Here is a 5,505-nt window from a genome sequence, read left to right on the forward strand (position 1 = left end):
GCCCCACCCCCAGCTCGGGGGCGGAACCCCGGGGGCGGGGGCGGGAGGAGGGGCGGGGCCATAGCGGACCGCGGCCCAATGAAGGCGGGACCTGGTGGGTTGGGCAGGGTACTGGGAGGGGCGGGGCCAGGGAGGGGCGGAACCAAGGGAGGTGTAGCATTATTCCAGTTAGTGCATGAAACTATGAATGAGGCCATAGGCTCCTGAGGGAGGTTGTATGTGTCTGACACCTATTAAAGTATATGACATCTGTGAAATTGTGTATCTGTAACTATCTGTACACAACAGACAGATATCCTGTGGTGTGTGTGTGTGTGTGTGTGTGTGTGTGTGTGTATGTGTAAAAGACAGAGAGAGAGGAAGAGAGAGAGTGTCAGAGGTGAGGAACACTGTAACAGACTACATGAGGGAGATTATGTATGAAATCGGCCATAGGTGCATGAGGGAGATTGTATCTGACAGGTTTTTAATGCATGTGAGAGCCCATGTGTGATTGTGTGTGAGTAACTATACACACACACACATACACACACTTAGATGTTGTGTTTAGTGTGTGTGTGTGTGTGTGTGTGTGAGAGAGAGAGAGAGAGAGAGAGAGAAGGAGGAGGAGGAGGAGGAAGTTATGTGTTGTGAGAAAGTGTGTGTAAGAAACATTGTAACAGACTGTAACCAAGTGCTTACAGGAGATTATATGAAAAAGACCATTAGATGCATGAGACCCTGTCTGATAGAGTATTATAAAAGCCTGTGTCTAATTGTGTGCCTGTACACAACAGATTGTGGAAGACTGTATACCAGAGTCTTTTGTGACAGGACAGTGTGGGAGATCATAGGTGTTGAAAGTTTGTGTGAGGATGTAGGTATACAGAAGAGGGCAACTGAGAATAAGAAGCTCATATGAGAGGGAGCTGTGTGCATGAAGGTGTGGGCACATGTAAGAGGTTCTGGGAGTGTGAAAGACCACCCAAACACACAGTATCCCTCCATACCAGCTGCAGCGGGCGCTCAGCTGTGCCTGGGTGTGCTGTTGGCTGCTTGTGCCTAGGAAGGAATGCAGGCTCTCTGTCGCTTGTTCCTCCCCTTTTGCCTCCTCTCCCTAAGCATCTCTGAGTGACCATGCCTATTTCTCTCTGCTTCCTAGTGTGTGTGGCTTGTGGGAGCCCTGGGCTCATTTCCTGGTCTCTCTGCCGTAGTGTGCATTTCTAGAAATGGTTTAAAAATTCTCAGCGACTGGTAAGAGAGAGAAATCGAGTTTCTTTTTCTTTTTTCTTGCTAGCCCATCATATAAGGGTAAACTGGGGGGCATGAAAGTAAAACAACGAATGGTTTTGCTTTCCTTTAATCCGTGCATTGAGGAAAAGGTTATGGTGTAGCTGGTATATCAGACTGTCGATGGAAATTATTTCCTATTTAACAAATAGGCCCAGAGACGAGTAACTCGTTTGGGAAAGCCTCTTTTAAAATGCCTTCAGGGGCTGGAGAGATGGCTCAGCGGTTAACAGTACTGACTGTTCTTTCAGAGATCCTGAGTCCTATCCCCAGCAATCAGATGGTGGCTCACCACCATGTGCAATGGAATCCAATGCCCTGTCCTGGTATGCAGGTATACATGCAATAGAGCACTCAGATACATAAAATAAATAAACCTTAAAAAAAGAAAAGACTAGTACCCAAAATGTCTTTAGGCCCAGCCAAGGAATTAAATAGGCAGGGACTTACAGGCTTATTTTAAAAAGTGGTTTTGTTTTGTTTGGGCTAGGCAGAAGCTTGTCCCTTTTGCTCACACCTAACACACACACTCTCTCTCTCTCTGTGTACTCAGTGTCTCACAAAAACACCCTTTCTTATACCCAGTCTGTTACACTTTGTAATGTAACCTAGTTTCTTTCTTACAACAGCATCTCACAAATCCTTCTTAATGGTTTCTGCCAAACATACACCGTCCCTAGAGACAAGAAAAATATGCTTTTGGACATCACAAATTAGAAAAAAAAAAGAATCTGGCTTAATGTCTGTCTTAAAGGTCTTTAAAATCTTCGATGACAGCAATAAATATTGTATGTACATAATCAGAAAGAGGAAAGCATTTAGTGGGAAAGGCTGGGAGGACAAGAAAGAGAGTGTAATGGTGTGTGTGTGTAAATATGACCAAATACTCTCTCTTCTCCTCCCAGCTTTTCTCACTAGACACTTCCCTCTTTCCAAACAGGGTGGCACTGGCTCCTGGTTATATACATTATCATTCTTTTTGTCTAATGGCAACATTTCATTTGAATTTTGGAATTTTTCTCTTGACTATTGTTCCCTATAAATGATCTTTAAGAAAAACCAACTCGCCGGGCGTGGTGGCGCACGCCTTTAATCCCAGCACTCGGGAGGCAGAGGCAGGCGGATTTCTGAGTTCGAGGCCAGCCTGGTCTACAAAGTGAGCTCCAGGACAGCCAGGGCTATACAGAGAAACCCTGTCTCGAAAAACCAAAAAAAGAAAGAAAGAAAGAAAGAAAGAAAGAAAGAAAGAAAGAAAGAAAGAAAGAAAGAAAGAAAGAAAAAAAAAAAACAACTCTAGGATCATATGTAGCAGCCCAGAGAACCTTAACCTTCCCTGCCAACCCTGTGGACTTAAGACATTTGTGTCTCTCCTTTGCATGCTTGCATTAATACAGAGAGTGCAACAGCTATGCTCTGATCCATTGGGCAGAATAAAGGGAAGCCTCTTGGATCGGTGAGAGCTCAAATAGCAGGAGATGCACACAGACGGGTTAGTGAAGACATCCAGAGCTTAGCTCGCTCAGTGCATGAGTCCTTTAGAACATGCTGTCTGATTTTCTCTTAAACATTCATTCCTTCTCCTCCTCCTCCTTTTCCAAGACAAGGCCTTGCTTCTGAACACCAACTGGCCTGCACTCAAGTCTCTCCTGCATCTACCTCCAGGGGGCTGTGACTGCTGCTGCATGCTACCGGGCTGTCACAGGCTCCTTAATTCTTTGAGAAGTGTCATTTAATGTTTCAGTAGGTCGTTACTGATGGCTAGGAGGCATTGAGCTCAGACAGATAGCTCTACTCTCAGGAAACTTCCCCTTTAATAAGCACATTCTAGTATGCTTCTCTTGGCCAAAGTAAAATAAAATAAAAACTTTTACCAAGGCATGGGCAGAGTCCTATGTCCATAGTCTCTTTCTATGATACACATTTGGTTTTTTTTCCCAAATGATATGCTTTTGTTCCCAAGAATTTGTTTTTCCTAGAGACCCAGAGAATTACATCTTGCTGCAAATCTAATAATAGTATCTACACAAGACATTATTCAGATTAAATCCCAGATCATACACTTTCAAGTGCATTTTATGGGAAGAGTGGGCTATTTTTACTCTCTGAGCCATATGAGTAACAGCTAAAGAAAGCTATCAGCCACTTGCCCGTGGGAAATATAAGATTGTTATTACCTAGGCAACCACAACATGTCAAACTGAAATTTTTTTCTAGTATATTTGCCTGTTTCCCCAGGAATTAAGTGGAACAGTTTACTTGTTTACAGAGAGTCCAGTGTAGCACAGCATGGCCTACGCAGTTGCTGTAAAGATGACTTTATATCGCACTGTTACCCCTTTATAGCTTTTAATACTCCTTCACTTGATTCATTCGCTCATCTCTCCAGCTGTTGTCAACTTGACACATCATCTCTCCAGCTGTTGTCAACTTGACGCAACCTACACATTCTTGGAAAGAGAAACTTACCATTGAATCTCTTGTATCAGATTGCTATGGCAAATCTATACGGCATTTTCTCAGTTTCTACTCGATGGAGGATCTGGTCCACTGTGTGTGATGTCATCCCTGGGCAGGTGGGCCTGGGCTATGTAAGAAAATTAACTGCAAGTCAGCATAAGAAAGCCAGAAAGTGGCAGTCCTCGGGTCTTTCTTTACTCTAGTTCCTGCCTTGAATTCCTGCCTTGACTTCCTTCAATGGTTCGCTGTAACCTGTAAGGTGAAATAAACCCTTCCCTCCACAAGCTGCTCTTAGTCGTGCTTCCACCATAGCAACAGAAAGCAAAACAGAAGAGCGGGACAGGGTTGCAGATTAACCATCCCAGACAGCCAGTCACTTGCAAAGACAATTTGCCCTACTCTTGGAATTCATTAAACCCTCTGTTCACTTTCTTTCCTCTGGTGTGTTACCTTTGCTCAGTGGTCTGTTGATTTCTTTCCAGGCAGTAGAAATGTTGTCATTTCGGGTGGGGTTGGGGAGGGGAAAGCATGAGAAAACTATCAAACTCAAGGGGAAGAGACAGGGAGGGGAGGGGGAGAGAGGGAGAGAAGGAAAGGAGAGGAGAAGAGAGGGGCGGGGAGGGGAGAGGGGAGGGGAGGGGAGGGGAGGGGAGGAGAGGAGAGGAGAGGAGAGGAGAGGAGAGGAGAGGAGAGGAGAGGAGAGGAGAGGAGAGGAGAGGAGAGGAGAGGAGAGGAGAGGAGAGGAGAGAAGAGAAGAGAAGAGAAGAGAAGAGAAGAGAAGAGAAGAGAAGAGAAGAGAAGAGAAGAGAAGAGAAGAGAAGAGAAGAGAAGAGGAGAAAAAGGACCGATAGCATTCTTAGGACAGTGCACACTCAACTGTAAAGGTATCTGTGCCACTAAGCCCAGATAGGAAGCAATTCAAATGGTGTGTCCTGAACAAAGAGAAGGCTATTTAAAGGGAACAAAGTTACCATTAGATAGGAGGAATAAGCTTTCCTTTTGTGCCCCGTGGTGACCCATAGTCCCATATTCAATAACACTCCGATATGTACTTCAATGTACATAATGTACTGAGCACAGACATTGAAAATGCTCTAGCTGTAAAAAAAAGCGGCAAGCAACCAAGGCTCTGGATATGCTGATCAGCTTGACACAATATTCTGAGACACCACATCTATGGTACCTCATTGCCTCATGAGTGCATCTAAGTATTACTTGTCAAAAATAAAAGTTGAACAATATTTTAAAAGTTTGTTTAAGGATGTCCAAGTAGAACTACAGTCTAAGATGACATTTTATGCCAAACATTTTAAAACACAATGTAAGGCAGGATGATGGAGGGCTCAAGGCCAGCTGAGGCTATACAGTGAGTTTGAGGCCTGGCTCGGCCACCGTAGATATTGAGGACATTTTCAGAAACAACTAAGAGAAACCAAAGCAAATGAACAAGAAAAATAACTTCCGACTGAGAGTAGCAGAACAACCCTGTTGTCTTGCACCCCAGGATGCAGGCAGAAAGCAGGAGTAAAGAACTTTAAGCTCTGCTCAGTTTAGGTTTTAAAAATTTTAGGTGTGAAATTCTGAGGACAAATAGATCAAGTTCCAATCAGAATTCTAAAATGTGTTTTGTCCCTCCCCCCCTTCAGAGAATGCGACTCTGGATGGTGCTTTCTTATAAACGTGATTTTCATGTTTTGATTGGAGAGTACAGCATTGTCAAAGATCTGTATCTGTTTTCCCTGTGAAGCAGAATTGCTATCACCCAAAGTCGAGTCGACT

This window comes from Mus musculus, chromosome 3 (genome assembly GCF_000001635.26).
Source record: "Mus musculus strain C57BL/6J chromosome 3, GRCm38.p6 C57BL/6J".
Classification (NCBI taxonomy): domain Eukaryota; kingdom Metazoa; phylum Chordata; class Mammalia; order Rodentia; family Muridae; genus Mus; species Mus musculus.